This window comes from Onychomys torridus, unplaced genomic scaffold (assembly GCF_903995425.1).
Source record: "Onychomys torridus unplaced genomic scaffold, mOncTor1.1, whole genome shotgun sequence".
NCBI classification, from domain to species: domain Eukaryota; kingdom Metazoa; phylum Chordata; class Mammalia; order Rodentia; family Cricetidae; genus Onychomys; species Onychomys torridus.
Window position 1 is genome coordinate 1,612 of NW_023414014.1, and position 18,340 is coordinate 19,951.

At 41.3% G+C, this 18,340-nt stretch overlaps 1 pseudogene; it reads right to left on the reverse strand.

The window, feature by feature from the left end:
* Positions 1-406: 406 nt before the first annotated feature.
* On the reverse strand, positions 407-17,472 carry LOC118576605 (annotated as a pseudogene).
* Between the last annotated feature and the right edge of the window lie 868 nt (positions 17,473-18,340).

An 18,340-nucleotide genomic window follows, 5' to 3' on the forward strand; every position in this document is an offset into this window, starting at 1 on the left:
GATATCTCTAGGTATCTTTGTCTGTGATTGTGGGGTGGCGTAATCCTCTGTCCCCATAAGCATTGCCATAGTGGGCTTGGGCCCACGTTTCTTAAGTGATTGTACCACTGCCTCCTTACTTTTGTCTTCATATTCAGTCCTCCAGAGAATATAGTCTCCAGGACTGAGAGTGGCCTTTGCAGTTTTGCATCCAGTCATAAGGTGTCAACTAAGAACTGGCAACCACATCCACAATCTGCAGCGTATAATGAGCAGAAGCACCAACACTCTTTACAGCAGATTGTAATTCTTTTAAGACCTTCAAGGGGAGAGGCTCCCATACAGGTCCCTCTTCATCCCATAATTCTGTGACAGGGAAGATTCCAAAGGAGGCATCACCCATCCTGCGAGCCTCGGCCATGGCTCCTTAGAAGCCAACGGGAGGCAAAGGGGGGTGTTTTCTTGGCTTTGGCATGGGCCGTTGACCGGCTGCAGCACCAATTACCTTAAGAGATCGAGGATTGTCAGAATGATCTCTATAGTCATCCTCCCATTCCTGTTCTGCTTGTTGATCATCAAGACCCCAATCATCATCATTTTCCTTTATTTTCCTGGTACTATACTGCACGGGGGGAGCAGAGGCAGTGAGCGGCATAAGCTCTTCCTCATCCCTGTCCTCTGGACCCACTTCATCATAAATGGGGGATTCCCCCGGGTCAGAGGCAGTCTCCCTACAAAGTCCTTGAAATGGGGTTGTATCTGATAAGAGGTCCCTTAAATGGAACCATAAATGAAATGCTTGGGGAGGCAGAGTTTTCTTGCCATTAACCTGTACATATGTACGCATCTCTTTCCCCACTCTTTTCCATTCATCCACAGTCAATGATCCCTCCTGAACGAACCAAGGGCTGGTCTTCTTTAAGAAGGCAATAAATTGCTCCACATCTGCAATTGATGTCTGAAACCCTGATTTAGTTAACATACGCTGTATGATAGTTACCAGCATTTTCTCATTCTTAGTCAATGCGTGCCCCATGGTTCCTTGATTACTTACACTTAACCGGTGATCCTTTACCGGCAGGACTGCAGCTCCCTGGTAAGAACCGTACCTGACTTCTGAGGAGGAAAGAAAAAGGGGGGAAAAGATTACCTGTCCTTCAAGTCCCTGTTCGAGGCGCCACCTGCCGCAGACCACCCAGAGGGAGACCACCACTGCGGGAGAACCAGGGAGAAGGCTCAAGTAGAAGTCAGGAATCGGCGAGGACAATGACAGACAGACACATGTGTTGATGTGCTGCTGCAATTTTACTTCTGTATAGGCAATGCTTATATACTTTTACAATCGAGGAACTTGGCAGGGGGTTACATCAGGCCATTATTTTTTACAATTACTCAGAATCAGCAAGAAACAATAACAAGAGACATCCATATCTATTTTTGTGTATCACTTCTGCAGCGGGAGTACATTGTGGTTATTGTCTGAGGGCATGATCTCAGAATTTTGTGAAATCTGTCTCGCGCCAGTGACCACATCTGTGGGGAGCCAAACTCTTGCCAGTCTGGGTTATATTTTACTATCATATACCCATTTGCTTTCCAAGCCGTTTTTTTCCCCTCATAATTTACCCATCTGTTCCCAACTTCATCATAACTTCCTGTATATGGGAGCGGCTCTAGGTAACTTCCACCTTCGGGGGTCCACCTAGGGGCTGTCCACCAGCTCCCTCCTAAGAAGTACTGTGTATACCCCCCGGGAAGTGTGTGCTGGGGAATTTTCTCTAACTCTTTCTCTCTAGAAGGGTCTGGCATGCTATGTTTATTCCCTCGTAACATTTTTATTTTTACTTTCATTTTTGGGCTCTCTGGCTGTTTCTGACAAGAGCTCGTGCTGCTCTACTCTAAACAGGAATGACCCCAGAGATGTATTTGAGGAAGTCTTTTGAGCTTCCTTATACACTGGTCTGATAAATGGAGGTGCTCCGGGTACAGGTGACCTGGATCAGTCATGTTGGTGCTGACCTGTACTGGTCGTGTTGTTAACTGGAGAACACACAGATAAGACATACAGAGAAAGATCATGATTAGTGCCAACAAGGACTGTCGTCAAGGCCATTTCGTTCTCCAGGGCTTCCTGGGATCCTCAGGCTGCATGACGATTGCTGATTGTGGGGGAACCACTTGAGGCCACGGTCCAGGAAGCTCCAACCTCAACCCTTCAGCTGCTGGGCCCCAGCGCAGCGGCATACTTGCTACAGCTACACAGGTGTCACAGCTGTGGGCGTAGCACTCAGGTGGCATAGGCAGGGCACATCTCTGTTGTAGAATACAAGATCTAAATAGAGTTCCAAGTCAGAGAAAATTAAATAGTGAGATTCAAATCTTATTAGATTTTTCACTCAATGATTTACGCATATATATGCACATGTGCTGGCTCCTCTGGAAGTCAGAGGACAGCTTGCAGTTCTGGTGTCATCAGCCTTGGTGGCAGGTGTTTTCCCCACTGAGCCCTTAAAGAGCTTTTGAATTTGCAAAATTTAACACACACTCTATTTCATTTCCTGTGCAACGCTGACACGTTGCCCTGCAATTCGGAGAAGGAAGCACAAAACCAGTTGGTGGGCAGCTACATACTTTCATCACATTAGTCAGGGACACATATAGGAAACAACATTTTTTTTAATAAATTGACAATAGAATGGTATACATGAATTTATGGTAAGCAAACAATATCATGAAAATCCTCCAGATCACATAAACAAATCATATATACACTAATTAAATAGAACATTTTATACACCACTTCTCAAACATTAAGTCCATCAGTACTTGCTCTGAACCCATTATGATGTAGGATTCTAAAAATGGGATATTTAGTCAGTTCCTAGCTGTGTTGTGTTGGAACAGAATGCCATCCAATAAACCATTGTGTTAGAGCTGGAGAAAAGTTTTAGTGGGTAGAAGCACTGGCTGCTTTTCCAGAGGGTCTGGGTTCAATTCCCAGCACCCATATGCAGTTCACAACTGCCTATAACTCCAGTTTCAGGAAACCCAACACCTTCACACAGACATATATGCAGGAAAAACACATTGAATAAAAAGTAAAAAAATTTAAACATCCTCCCATCCCTGGGTAGTGGTGGCACATAGCTTAAATCACAGCAGTTGGGAGGCAAAAGAAGTTATATCTCTGAGTTTGGAGCCAGCCTGCTCTAAAGAATGACTTAGAGAACGCCCAGAGCCACACAGAGAAATACTGTCTCAAAAAACAAACAAACAAACAAACAAAACAAACAAATGTGAAAAGCATCACTATAGTCTTGTAGGAGAAAATGGTATATAGTCTAAATAATGGACATATGGGTTTCTGTCCTAATATGTTGTTTGTTTTATTTTGTTTGCTTATTTTACAATAGACCTAAATGAGTCTTCAAAATGGATTCTTCTAGGAAGTGTGTAAAGCCATTAAGCAATGTTGAGAAAAGATCCACATTCTTCCTTTGCTCTTTAGATGTTCGAAGTTTAGATGTTCGAAGTAACTAGCATTCTGATGCCTTTTTCATGAGCCACTCAAAAATCTCATTCAGCATGTAAAAAAACAATGTATCCACTGTCAAGCTGAATCTCCTGAATCAAAGCATCTTGGAACTCAAACACTTGGACATCATTGTACAGGAGCCATGCTTGCTTTTGAAAGTCATACACACTGCTTACATAATGACCTGAATCTTGTGAGCTCCCAACATGGCTGACAAGACTAACAAGTCTGTAATTCTGAGGATCATCTCTCACTACCAAATTTTTGGACTCATCAACAGCATCTACTGTGTTGTTGCTTCCTGGCACATTGTTATTTTTAGGATTCCCTGATGCACCAAGGGAATCTTTATCGTCTTTCTGATCTCTCATTTCTGAAATCTTATTCAGATATTTCTCTGTGTCTGGAGTACCCCTAACACTTTGAAGTGATGCCTGAGGAAGGAATTCCTTGTGGAATGTATTCCTGTAAATAGCTCTTCTGCCATTTTGTGAGATCCTTCAAGAATCTTTCCTTCATTAGGATCACAATAATTGACAACCTTAGTGGTAGTGTGGTGATCTGATGATTCATCTACATTAATTTTCTCATAGTTCTTCACATTAGTAGATGGTATTGACTGGCTGAGAGGCGTCATCCCTTCAGGGACATTTGGGACATCACATTCATCAAGGGGGATGTAATCAATCAAGGAAAATGGTGATTTCCTGTTTTCATTATAATGAGAAGATACATTTAGATACTGAGAAATCTCAACTGGCTGCTGACTCTTCACCAACAACCCATTAGCAGTCAAGTGGTAGCATTTCAGATGAACAATGAGGACCCTGGGGAGCCTCTTCAAAGTGTGCCTGAGAACTGAATTCTTGTTCTTGCACTTTGCACAACTATGCTCATTTTTTTTTCTGGTGTAAAGAAAAGATCAAGGGACTTTTGAATAGATAGAGGCTCTTCTCTTGTCCCTTGGTGCATGTCAACAGATAGGTAATTACTCACTTCAGTGTTGAGAGTAGCCTCACCATAGGCTTCACAAGCAATTGATCTCTGCAGCTCTAATTCAAAATTAGCACTGACAGGACAAATGAACCTTTTGGGGATGGCAGTCCCAGCACATGTTGATGGAGATGATCTCTCAGCCTCATTATCCTTCTCAGTGGTTCACATGGTATTTAGTTTTAACATTTGCACTTTCAACTGTTCTAAACAGTGAGTTAGAAATTCAAAGGGATCATTCTGTTCATTGCCCAAGAATGTGTTTACAATTGTGGAAATGGATTTCTTCACATCCATGAGTAACATTCCTTTGATCTCTATATTCTGGATATCTTTCAAGACAAGCAGTTTGGATAAGAGCTTGATAAGATCATCACAGGAAAATTTCTCCCATGGGATACCTTGTGTGAGCAAGTCCTTTGCAAATGTTGGAATCCCAAAAATAGATTGTAAAATGGAATTCATGTAACAGGTATTTCCCAGATTGGGGAAGCCTTCACGTTTCACTTCCTTCATATAAGTGTCTGGAGTAGCCTAGATGTCACTATATGTGTATGATTGGGTCTCCTGTCTAAACTTTGATCCACTTTCACCAGGCCATATTCGTGTTGGAAGAACAATGTCATCTACGTTAGGACCCAAGCAGGTGTTGGGGTTGAATGGAGGTTCAACTTTTTCAATGTTATGTTCTTCCTCATCTCCTAAGCCATTGGTTTCTCTTCTTCGCTTTTAGTTTTGGATTTCTTTCCTGGTTCAGAATTATTTTCTTCAAGAATGTCCTCATTCATTTCCACTGTGGATGTTGTTTTTCTCTTCATGTTTTTGCTCTGTATTTCTCCACTCTCTTTTTCACCATGACTGCTGCTGGTGTTTGGCTCTGAAACTTTATGGGAAGTGGAGTCCAACATTCTTGTGTAGTATTGAAGGTTCCACACACTAGCTCCTGGTGTTTCCTGCAAAATGGATCACTTCTTTCAAGAATATGCTGATTGCTCTTGGGTTCCTCAGATTGTTGGGATTCAGATGGATGAAAAAAATTCCAGGAAATACTTCAACTTTTCAACATCTATGGTAGATAACTTGTCCATGGGTAAGAAAGTATCACCTTTCAGAGTTAAATGCAGATGATGCACTCCTGTCTCACAACAACTGACCACTACACCTACCCCATAATCTCCCAGGTGAAAAACACTACTCCTTCCTTCCAACTTGAAGGAAGCCACCAGATCAACCTTCTGTTTTCTTTCTACTATTAGGGTGACTGCTTCTTCCACTGAGAAGCCTGGATGTGCTTGCTTGCCATTCTTGCTTCAGATTTGGACAACCCTATTTAGCTTTGGAGGAGCCATTCTTTTTCTCAAAGAAAACTCATAGAATCTAAAAACAAACAAAGAGCACATTACAGACAGCGACTGGGACTCAAATGTATTGATCCCAATGTATTTTTGGAAAACTCTAACTGGCCAGAAATGACTTTCATTCTTCTCTTCATGCCTCAAGTACACGTACATGGAAAGCTCACATTTTTCTTTTAATATTTATAATTATAATTTATCAATTACAGTTAACAGAAACATGAGTTACTTATATGCTTTAAATAAAACTTATCTAATTATAAATAAGTGTGTGCATGTGCACTCAGAGTCAAGAACAGGGGTTCAGAATCCCTAGAACTAGCATTACAGGCAGTTTTGAACTACCCTATGGAGGGGCTAGAAACTGAGCTCAGGTCCTGTGTTAGAACACAGTATGCTCTTAACCATTGAGTCCTCTCAATTACATGCTCAAGTACATGCTTTAACCTCTGAGCTATTGAAGCTGTGCCCATTCTCTGGAAGACATGCTCAGAGGGTGTTTGCTTTCTCTTGTTCTGTCCCAATGTTAGTGATGGTTAGTGATAGTTAGTTCTATTTGTCAACATGCCACAACCTACCAACACCTGGAAATTGAGTCTCATAGGGTTTTCCCTAGATCATTTTGACCTGGGAGATTGTCTTGGTAGCCTTAATTAGCATGAAAAGAATCAGCTTGAAAGTATGTGTCACGTTTCCCCATTTGGGGATACTAAAGTATATAAGGATAGAGAAATATGTCTGCATGCATTCATTTTCTCTCTGCTAGCTGTGGCTGTCTTGTGACAAGCTGTTTCAAGTTTCTGCAGGTGTAACTCCCAAAGTGATGAACTGTAACCTGAGACTGTGAACTGAAATTAACCTTCCCCATTCTCCTAAGTGTCCTTAGTTTTTGTTTTCCACATTGTTTTTTCTTAAATTTATTTATTTATTATGCATACGGCAATCTGCCTGCATGTGTCACTGCAGGCCACAAGAGGGCACCAGATCTCATTACAAGTGGTTGTAAGCCACCATGTGGTTGCTGGGAATTGAACTCAGGCCTTCTAGAAGAGCAGATGGTGCTCTTAACCACTGAGCTATCTCTCCAGCCTCAGACTGTTTTATCACAGCAAGAGAAATGGAAACTACAAGTACCTCAAATGAAATCTCGTGACAGTGCACGTCTGGTCTCACTGGTGCCTCTGCTCTTCTCTGTCCCTCAGATGACACCTAGATAATGACGTTCTGGTCAAATTCTAGTCTCTCATGCAAATGCAACAGTTAGGAAGTTCAGCCTGAGTGGTCATCTCTGGTGCTGGCCTTTTTGATTGCAGATTCCAGATCCAGATATTCAGTCCTGCAGTGGTCAGATGAAGAAAATCATGGAGTACAAATGTGAATGTATGAAAAGCTGAAGAAACAGCTCAGTGGTTAAAGCATCCAGTATGCACAAGACCCTAAATTCAATCCTTAGAATCACACACAAACAATTCTGAGCATTGTGACTGTATATATGTAGGCAGGTTTTTCCTGTCCTATAGCTACTCTCAAACACAAACACTGAGGCTTATATTTTTTACAAAGACTCAGCCAGTTGTTCAGCTTTATTACTAACAAGCTCTTAGAATTTAAGCAGGTTAAACCATATTCCTTATTCACACTCTGTCGTGTGAAGGTACCTTTATTAACATAGCAGGTTCATCAACTCTATCCCTGTCTGGCTGGTGAATCCAGACTCTGCCCTTCTTCCTCCCAGCATTCTGCTAGTAGGGCTCTGCTGCCTAATGTTATTCTGTTCAGCTATTGATCATTCATTCAGCTTGTTATTAAACCAATCACAGTGACGTCTTAACAGTGTAAAAAATGATTATTCCACAGCATTTGAGTATAACCGCAGCACTGGGAAGGCTAAATCAAGACATAGACACGTGTGAGGCAAGAATAGTAAATATAATAAGACAACAATCAACAAACAAAAACAGAAAAAAAGAAGAGAGGGAAACAGAACCCAAAGCAAAGTGGGAATGGAAGCCAGTAGGCCTGAACTAACCAAGGCTACATTATACCAGTGTCAACAACTGCACACAGCTTGCAAGAGGTTTAATGGTGCTTGCTGCCAAGCCTGACAACCTGACTTTCATTGCTTGTACCGACATGACATGTGGAATGCAAACTCTTCTCTAACATACACACTAGAGCTATAGTGTGCAAGAACACAAGATATATTTTGAGTCAGAGTCTTTCAATGTAGACTTGCTGTCTTGTAATTTTGCCTTCAAACTCAGGAGATCATCCAGCCTGCCTCCAGATTCCTGGTTTAATGGTGTGTACCATGCCTTGCCTATGTTGTTGGAGTTTTTAAAATTCTATTTATTTGTATATGCTTGGTTCTTACACACCAAGGTGAAGTGTGAATGTCACAGAACCATTTTCAAGAGTTGGTCTCTCCTTCCACATATGGTAGCGAGGGAATGAAACTAGGGTTGTCAGGCTTGGCAGCAAGCACCATTAACCCTTTTGCCTCCAGTGTTTAGTTTCTGACACTGGTCTACTCATGCCTTGGTTAGTTTCAGGCTGATTTCTTTCTCTTCCTACTTTGGATTGGGTACTGTTTCTCACTCCTCTTTCCTTTTTTTTTCTTTTTTTTGAGATTGTAGTCTCACTATATATTCTAATATTGTCTCACACATCCAAGTGTTGGTTTATCTCTACTGTGCTGGAGTTATAATTATTTTACGCACTGTGAATATTGATTGCTGTGATTTGTTTAATAAAAAAAGAAGCTGACTGTCCATTAGGTGAACAGAATATGGTTAGGCTGGAGAGGCACACTAGGAGAATGGTAGATGGAAGATGGGTGGACTCTGGAGACACCAGCTAGATGGAGATTGAGTCTATAAAAATGCCATGCTTATTAATAAAGGTACCTTCAAATATCAGAGAGTGAAAAGTATTATGGTTTACCTTTGAATTGTAAGAGGTAGTTAGAAATAAGCCTGATCAATTGGCCAAGCATTTATAATTAATATAATCCTCATTGTGTTTTTTAAGCCCTGGGAACTAGAGGAGTGGGTAAATTAAAATTACCTACATGTAGGTTATATTGCCTATGAGCCCTTTGTTACAAATTTTAAGCTAAATTATTTGTACAGATATTTTTTTTGAGACAGGGGTTCTCTGTGTAAGAGTCAGGAGACTTTACAAACTTTTTAACCATACCCAATGAACTTATAAATCTTGAGATAAGCAGTATATTGATTTGGGAGATAACTCTATGCCCTTTGTGCTAATTTAAACATAACACCAGTTAATATGGAGCCATACTGTTTTTCAGGATACCCATTTTGGATGAGGATGTGAAAACTGGAGATCCAAAGCTATCCATTATGATCAGACAACTCTGATTCTTCTAAATCCATGCAACAAACTCTCATCCAAATGTAAATGAACATCAAAGTCAGTTTAAATACTTAATGGCTGAGAATGAAAACTACAAGTATCCCAAGTGAATTGTGGTGACAGTGCACATCTGGTCTCACTGGTGCTTCTGCTCTGCTCTGTCCCTCTGACGTGGGTGCTGATAAATGAAATTGTGGTCAAATTCTAGTCTCTCATTGAAATGCAACAGTTAGGAAGATGAGCCTGAGTGGTCACCTCTGGTGCCGGCCTTTCGGATTGCAGATTTCAGATCCAGATATACAGACCTGCAATGGACAGATGATAAAAATTAAGGAGTACAAATGTGAACTTTTGAAAGGTTGATGATACTGCTCAGTCATTAAAGCATCCAGTATGCACACAAGATCCTAAATTCAATCCCTAGAAATACACACAAACAATTCTGAACTTTGTGACTGAATAGATATCTAAAGGCAGAGATTTCCTGTCCTATGGCTGCACTCAAACACAATGAGGCTTATATGAATTAGTAATGCTGGTCCAAAGGCTTAGGCTTATTACTCACTAGCTCTTACAATTCTATGATAAATCATAATCCTTATTTATTCTCTGCCATGCGAAGGTACCTTTATTAATTAACATGGCAGTTTCATAGACTCAGTCTCCATCTCTGGTGTCTCCAGTGTCCACCATACTTCCATCTAGCATTCTGCTAGTGTGACTCTCCAGCCTAATCTTATTTTGTTCAGCTAATGGACAGTCAGCTTCTCTTTTACTAAACCAATCATAGCAATCAATCTTCACAGTGTCCAAAATGATTATAACTCCAGCACTGGGGAAGATAAACCAACACTTGAAAGTGTGAGGCATGATTAGAGTATATAGTGAGACGACAATCTCAACAAAAAGAAGAAAAAGGAAAGGTGAATGAGAAACAGTACCCAAACCAAACTAGGAAGAGAAGGGAGTCTGCCTGAAGCTAACCGAGGTTACAGTAGACAAGTATCAGAAACTAAACACTGCTGGCACAAGGGTTAATGGTGCTTGCTGCCAAGTCTGACAACCCTGATTTCATCCCTTGCACCCACATGTGGAAGGAGAGACCAACTCTTGCAAATGCTTCTCTGACATATACACTTCAGATATGGTGTGCAAGAACACAATCATATATAAATAAATTGAATTGTTTAAACTACAATTCCATAGGCAAGGCTTGGCATACACTATTAAACCAGGAATCTGGAGGCAGGCTGGATGATCTCTTGAGTTTGAAGGATGCTTGGTAGACAAACAGAATCCCATGACAGCCAGGTCTACAAACAAAGACCCTAACTCAAAAATATAAAAGTATATGACAAAAAAAACCCCCACAAAACAAAATCTAGTGGAATAGAGAAAACCAGAAATCTCCTGCTTCTTCTAGTTCTGAAACCAGATGTGGACATATGTTTGCAAGGAGAGGTAACATGTGGAGAGGACAGTTAGATGCCAGATGAAAACTAGAAACATGGAACTTTAATTGGTTTTAAGATTTATTTTCATGTTGGCTGTGGTCACATACACACACACACACACACACACACACACACGCACACACAAACACTGACACACTAACACACACACAAACACACATACACTGACACACTAACACACACACAAACACACTGTTGATCTTAGTACTGGAGAGGGAGGAGGATCTATGACTTGGAGGTTAGCCAGGTCTACATAACCAGTAAAAAAAAAAGCAACATAATAGGATAGCTACACAGTAAACTCAAACCTGACAATTATTTTCAATTTTATGTGTGTGTGTGTGTTTTCTGCCTCTCTGTACATCAATTACATGCAGTGCTCAAAGGAGACACCCACAAGAGGGTGTCAGGTACTGTGGGACCATAGCCATAGAGGGTTGAATGCCACCATTTTCTTAAGGTGCTGGGACATTAAAAGCTCTCTGGCCCCCAAATTTAGAATTCTTAAAGGAAACTAAAGAATCTAAGATAGAAAAGTAAGGAAAGCTTTAAGGAACAGACACATTTATCCTCAGGGAGACCTCAGGCTGAGATGAGAGTGAAGTCTTGGGATCCACAGATCTACAACTGAAGATGGAAAAACAGGTTTGATGCACCACCACACTCTACTGCCCAAAATATCTTCTTAAGATTGGCAGAGCTCAGCCTAGTGTGGTGGCACATGCCTTTAATTGCAGTAAACTCTCGAGGTAGAACCAGGTGGTTCTCTATGAGTTTGAGTCCAGCCTGGTCTACAAAGTGAAATCCAGGTCAGACACCAAAACTACACAAGGAAACTCATTAAAATGAGTCTCTCACAGGATAGGCAAACTGCTTAGAAACTCTTTATTTGTTTTTGTTTCTCAAGACAGCGTCTCTCTCTCTCTCTCTCTCTCTCTCTCTCTCTCTCTCTCTCTGTCTCTCTCACTCTCTCTTTCTCCTTCTTGCTCTGTCTCTCTCCCTCCTTCTCTCTTATTCTCTTTTTCTTTCTATTATACTTGAGTGTTATCACTTCATGTACACCTGCACAGCTGAAGAGAACACTAGATAGACTTTCAGATGGTTGAGAGCCATCATGTGGTTGCTGAGAGTTGAACTTAGGACCTCTGGAAGGGATTCCATTGCTCTAAATCTCTGAGCCATGTCACCAAATCTAGGCACAGTTTTTCTGTGTAGCCCAGATTGTCCTTTAAGTTGGTCTGTAGACAAGGATGGCCTTGATTCAGAGATTTACCAGGTTCTGCTCCCCTGTGCAGTGATTAAAGGTGTGAATAACCAGCACCTTCCCTTCCTTTGCTGTTCTTATTCCTCAAACTTTAACTTCTTTAATAATAAGATACGCACTCATATATAGACACAGACACACACACACACACACACACACACACACACATACATATATATATATATATATTAGTATTTACATGAACATGGTTCAAAAAATAAGATATCTACTGATGGAGGTAAAAATACATACATATCTGAACAAGGGAGTGATATTGATTAGTGAAATAGTATTTGTGGGATTGTATGTCTATTTTCATTATTTATTTATCTCTTTATTTTTAAAGAAAGAATCTGACTGTACAGCCATGGCTGGCATCAAATTTGAAAACTTCCACCTGCCTTTCTCTGTCTCCTGATTGCTGGAATTAAAGGTTTGCACCATCATTGGCCAGCCCTTAAAATTTTTTAATGTTGATTCATATTCTTTTTCTCACTCTCATGTTAATTGTTCATTTTCTTCTCTCTTATGTCATTGAGACACAGTATTGGTGTGTATCCTCGATTCCAAAGAACTCACTAGATTGACCAGACTGACCTTGAACTGGAGGCAGTTCTATCTGCCTACTTAGTGCTGGATTTACAGGTATGTATTAGCATGCCAAAGCCTTTGGCATTTTATCACATTCATGTTTCTTTTCCCTCTTTGGTTTCTGTAGAGCAAACTGACCCTTAGTAATTCCCAGACCAAAGGAAAATACTAACATCCAAGTACAGGAGGCATTTAGAACCCAAAATAGACATGAGCAATAAAGAAATTTCCTACAGTGCAATATAGGTTGGATTCTAAGACCATGGAGAAATGAATCAAGCATAAATACATCACTTTATTCAGTCCAGGTCATCCTCCATGGCATGGTGTCCCACATAAGTAATGTGGGTCTTCAAACCTTAAATAACCTAGGGTAGAAAATCATGGACTTGCCTAGAGGTTTATCTCTGCTGTGCTCAGAGACTGGTCTCCTACTTGATCCTAGATTGGCAATCTTAATCATCACAACTCTACCTCTCATCAACTTGACACCAAGACACATTGCTTTGAATCTATAATTTTCCTTCCCTGGTTTTCATGTGTTCAGAGACTTAAGTATACAATATGCATTCAGTCCAATTGCAAAAGATCTGTAGGCATTAACTATACCAATACTATCTAAAAGCCCAAAACTCATGCTAACAAGATGTCTCTGCAGGTGAAGGTACTTTCCAGCAAGCCTGTAGACCTGAGTTCCAATCCTGGGTCCCATGTGATGAAGGGAGAGAAACACCTATTGTAAGTGGTCCAATGATGACAACACCCATGTGTGTTAGACACAACACACCCACACACCAAGTAAATGCAATAAGAAAGAGTCCAAAGTCCACTCAAACACTGAGACTCTAGGCAGTTTTTACATTGGCAGCTCCTGGTAAAGTAACATATTTCTACTAGGTGGTGTTGGTGTAAGCCTTTTAATCCCAGCACTCAGCACCTGGGGCACAGGCAAGCAGGTCTCTGAATTCAAGGCCAGCCTGTCTAGATAGTGATTTCCAGGATACCCAGGGCTACTTAGAGAAACACTTTCTCCAAAAATGAAAACCATACAAGTGACATTTTTCTGACCTATTCCCTCACCACAGAATATACATTCCAAATTCTGAAATGTAAAATGAAAGGAAAATAATTAATTATCCACAAGAGAAGCACTGAAAATCAGCAGGGCAGATACAAAATCATGTAGACAACACAACTCTACACATACTCTATAAAAAAACAGTTCCAACTTATCCCTTCCCATTCTTCCTTCACATAATTTCCCATATGTCTAAGCACACCCTTCTGTCTCCTCCCCCTACGAAAAGCTTTTTAAACAGGGTTTCACTGTGTAGTTTTGCCCCTTTCCTGGAACTCACTTTGTAGCCCAGGAAGGAGTGGAACTCATAGTCCTCCTGGAATGATGCGATTAACGTCTTGTGCCTCCACCTCCAGGCTAATAAACTGTTATGAGTACAGCAGGCAGTCTAAGATTGTGGCCCTTTCCCTAAGATGGAGCCTGTAAAGTTAACTCTAAACCTTCCCAGTAAAGAGAGTACCTTCTGGGAACCTATCTTTCAAACACTCTGGAATCCCATAGAAACAGTTAACTGTGTCATTTGTGTCTGTTGAGAAAGGAGCCCTAGTTGCTGAAGGCACACAAGTGGTACATACATATATACATGCAGGCAAAACAGAAAACACACACACACACACACACACACACACACACACACACACACACTGTATAAATGAAAAAGGAGGTGGAGAGATGTCTCAGCATTTAGCAATACTTGTAATCTTCCAGAGGAATATAGTCAGTTCCCAACACTCCATTGAGGCAGCACACACCCACCAGCAACTCCTTGGCCCTTGAAGTCAACATTTGGCTCCACTAATGTTGGAGGATTGCTCCACCCTGTGTTAAGATTCTTGGAAGAGATGAGCACAATGAGGAAATAGTAGATAGAAATATTGGCTGAGATGCAGAGAAAGAAAGAGATACAGAATAGCTGTGGGTGGGCCCAGTGTGAATACCATGTCTCCTCAAGATTTATTATAATGGGCTCTTTTTTACCGTACAAAGGGGAGAGGCAAAATGCTACCACATCAAGGTCAAAGCACAACGTTCAACCAAGTTTAGCCCCTTCCAAATACCTGGTCACCTAGCCTGTGAGCAAATCATCTTATTCCACAACCCTGTTGGGTAAAGCATGCTCAGATTGTCTGACATTGAATAATGTGTTACCAGGGGAGCTTTGGTGGTACCCAACAAATTCCCCCTTCTTAGCAATATAAATATCTTAAGTGAGGGTGCAGACCTTGTCTCTAGGCAGCTTTCACTAAGATCTTATAAGTAGCTGGAATAATCACAGCAATACACCTGTTCCTTTATGGCGGCTATACTTTTGAATAAAGGAGTAGAGGATTATCAAGATAGAATGGCTGTTTTCAATAGGTCCTGGATGTTCATAGCAGTTTTAGCTGCTTCAAGTACTTTTTAAAATCAATAAACCCCTGATGCAACTCCATCAAATCCAAAGACTTTAATAGGTTACATCATAATTCTAATGTGAATATTACTATACACAAATACAATTCTCACAAATTTACATCCAAAAGTAAATTCCTAATAGGAATATTTACACTTCACAAAATTGACCAAACATCCAACAGAACTTTTTGCCTTTCCTGCAAACAAAACATAGGATACATTAATACAGTCTATCATGATCCATACAAAGAATAAGAAAGTGTTTTTGCATTTGAGCTGCTCTAATCCAGGAGCAAATACTTTGTCACAACTTCTACTCATCAGTACATTTTTTAAAATTAAATATACTGAGGAATATAACAAATCCCCCTTACTTTATACTTTTTGAAGCTTCATCTTGATCCTGGGCAGAAAAGCAAACTTTTCTATTCCTATAAAACACAGTGTCATTTTTTCACAAACAGTTACATTTCTACACATAATAGTTGGTTAATCGTCACAGTTGATATTCTTTGTGTTTCTGTGTGTATGGAAGAGAGAGAGAGAGAGAGAGAGAGAGAGAGAGAGAGAGAGAGAACACAACTGTCCCATTCCAATGAACCACTCTTGTCCATTCCATTTCATAAGTCTGAAAAGTTCAGTCAGTTCTGATACTAGCCTTAAAGTTCAACAGAAATCTCAATATCTGGACCTGGCTCATCAGCTGCCCTGAAATCTCTGTAGAGCTGTCTAAGTCATAATGAATCTGAAGCAAATATTTCCAAATATAAAGAGACCCACAACCAAAAATTTGTTGCAGTTCCTTTGAATGCAACAAGCCATTTCACACAAGAGTCTCTAATTTTGCTCTCAGCCTCAGAGGCATGTTATGGCTTGGAAGCCTGGCCATAAGAAATATGTCCTGGGTCAAAGATTATATAAACATTGCTGAGTAGCTGTAGACTTCTTTCAATGAGCCATCTGTGTAGCCAGCAAGAACCAGGAAGCTGTCTCTTAAGGGAGCCATGTATTTGTTCATAGACAGCAAACAGAGGCTGCATGGCATTGGCTGCTGACTCCAACACATTCAGTTTTACAATCCTTGTCCTGGGGCCTGAGTGCCATCAATCTCTCATGCTGCATGGGCTCAAGTTGCCTCCCTGTCCCTATGAGCCTTCCATTCAGCATGCTGGTCCTGCTACCTGCTCTGCTGGTGGCCTAGCATCCTCTGTGTGTTTCCTAATGATAGCCAGACATTCGTCCTGGTGTAAGGCTCTGCCTCATTTAGCAGTTCAAGTGCTACTGCTAGGGAATCAGACCCTGTGCACACAAAATTTGCTGCCTTCTCTATACTTAGGCCCTCCACCAGCAATCTCCCTGGCATCTGCAGTACTTCTCCTACCAGGCTTCCATCCTTGGGGATGCTGCCTCATCTCCACAAGGAACTTGGTGTTCCCTGAATGCATACACACTCAGACTGAAAGACACCTGTAGCATGAATCTTAAAGATACTTATTAATAAAATCAAACCCGAGGCCAGTAATTGGGGTGAATGCTGGAAAATCAGAGAGACAGAACAAGCCACAGCCACCTCACCTTAGCATTTTGTCAGCTGATCCTATTTCCTCAGACTGAAAACCTCTGTGTCCTCATCCTTAATGATTCTCAGCTGAACAGTTTGCTTCTAGTTTCTGGACTTCACACCTTATATATCCATCTCTTTTCTGCTGTCACTCCCTGGAATTAAATGCACACTTTCTGGGGTTAAAATTTTTGAATCACCATGCCTGGCTATTTCCAATGTGACCTTGAGTTCACAGAGATCCACCTGGCTCTGCCTCCAAAGTGCTGCAATTAAAGGCAAGCACAGCCACCACCCAGCTTCTGCCATGGCTTGCTCTGACCCCAAAGCAGCTTTATTAATATACAAATAAAATCGCATTTCAGTACAAATAAAACAGCACCATGGGCACTTGCTTCCAGGCCCACCTAGGGTGCACACCCTGGCATCATTCTCTGGATGTTTAGTCTCCTAAGCAGGAACCCATCATGCGCTGCAGGAACCCATCTTGCGCTGCAGGATCACCCCCACTGCCTGCTAACAGACCTACTCTGGTGCTGGAGTCCAAAGCCTCTGGCTGCATTCTCCAAGCAACCACCACTGCCAGACATTCACCACTCCCACGGCATCTCCACTTTGCCCTCATGGTTGCAGAACATACCTCTTATCATGTAGTCCAGCTCCCACACACACTCTGACTGATTATGCTCTCCTCACTCTGTCTTCCTTACAGCAGAAAATGCACAGTCCCACGGTGTTCAGGGTAGCTCTCTAGAGTATCTGCTCCTTGTGATGTAATGATGCCCTGCATGTCTCACCAGTGCTGATGCTGGGTCAGCTGATGCTCCAGCTGCTCCTGCTCCCAGTGGGAGCTTCTACAGCTGCTGCTCATTCTGGGATTGCTAAGTCTGCAGTGGCTGCTCAGTTCTGGATGCTGCTTTCTGTATCCTAGTTTCCATGCTCAGGAAAATAAATTGTATTTTTTTAGTTACTGGGATTTTTAACATAACTAATTTAAAATATGCATTGGATCAAGCAAAGAATTCTCCAGAGACCAAGGGAAATCTGATGGTTATTTGATCACATTTTGTCCTGGTCATGGCTTCTTGGCCTTGGCCATGGACATTTGCATAGGAGAATCTGCTGTTGTGAGCTGTTCTGTGCATTGTACATCTGTCCCAGATTCTACCCTCCAGATACCAGAAGCAACATCGGTGTCAGCAGCACAGTCCAGTCCAAGAGGCAAAACCATGGCTGTGTATAGCGGGAAATATCACCACACAGTCCCCACTGTTCAGAGGAAACACAGTGCTGAGGCAGTCAATGCAGACAATTGTCATTCCAATCCTGGATGTGTCTGGTGCTGTGGACTTGGACCCAAGAGCCTAGTCTACCCTGTGTGAGCAGGCACAGTCGCCTGTGCTCAGGAATAACCCTTCCTCAGCCTCTGTAGAGGGATATGCGTGAGCTCAGAGCACAGATGAGTCTTGTACCAAACACTTATGTGAGAATGTAATATCATAGCTTCTTTAGAGGGCTGGGATGGGGGAATGTTGTAGCTGCTCAAAGATGAGGAAGTGAACTCAAATGTTTTATTATATCAAAATATTTTTATTTATAATTTATACTTTACAAGTGAAAATGGACATTTTGATTTTTTTTAAATTTATTTATTTATTAAAATTTTTTCCATTATACATACCAACCCCAGTTCCCCCTCCCTCCCCATGTACTCCTCAGAATAGGGATCTCTCACTTTT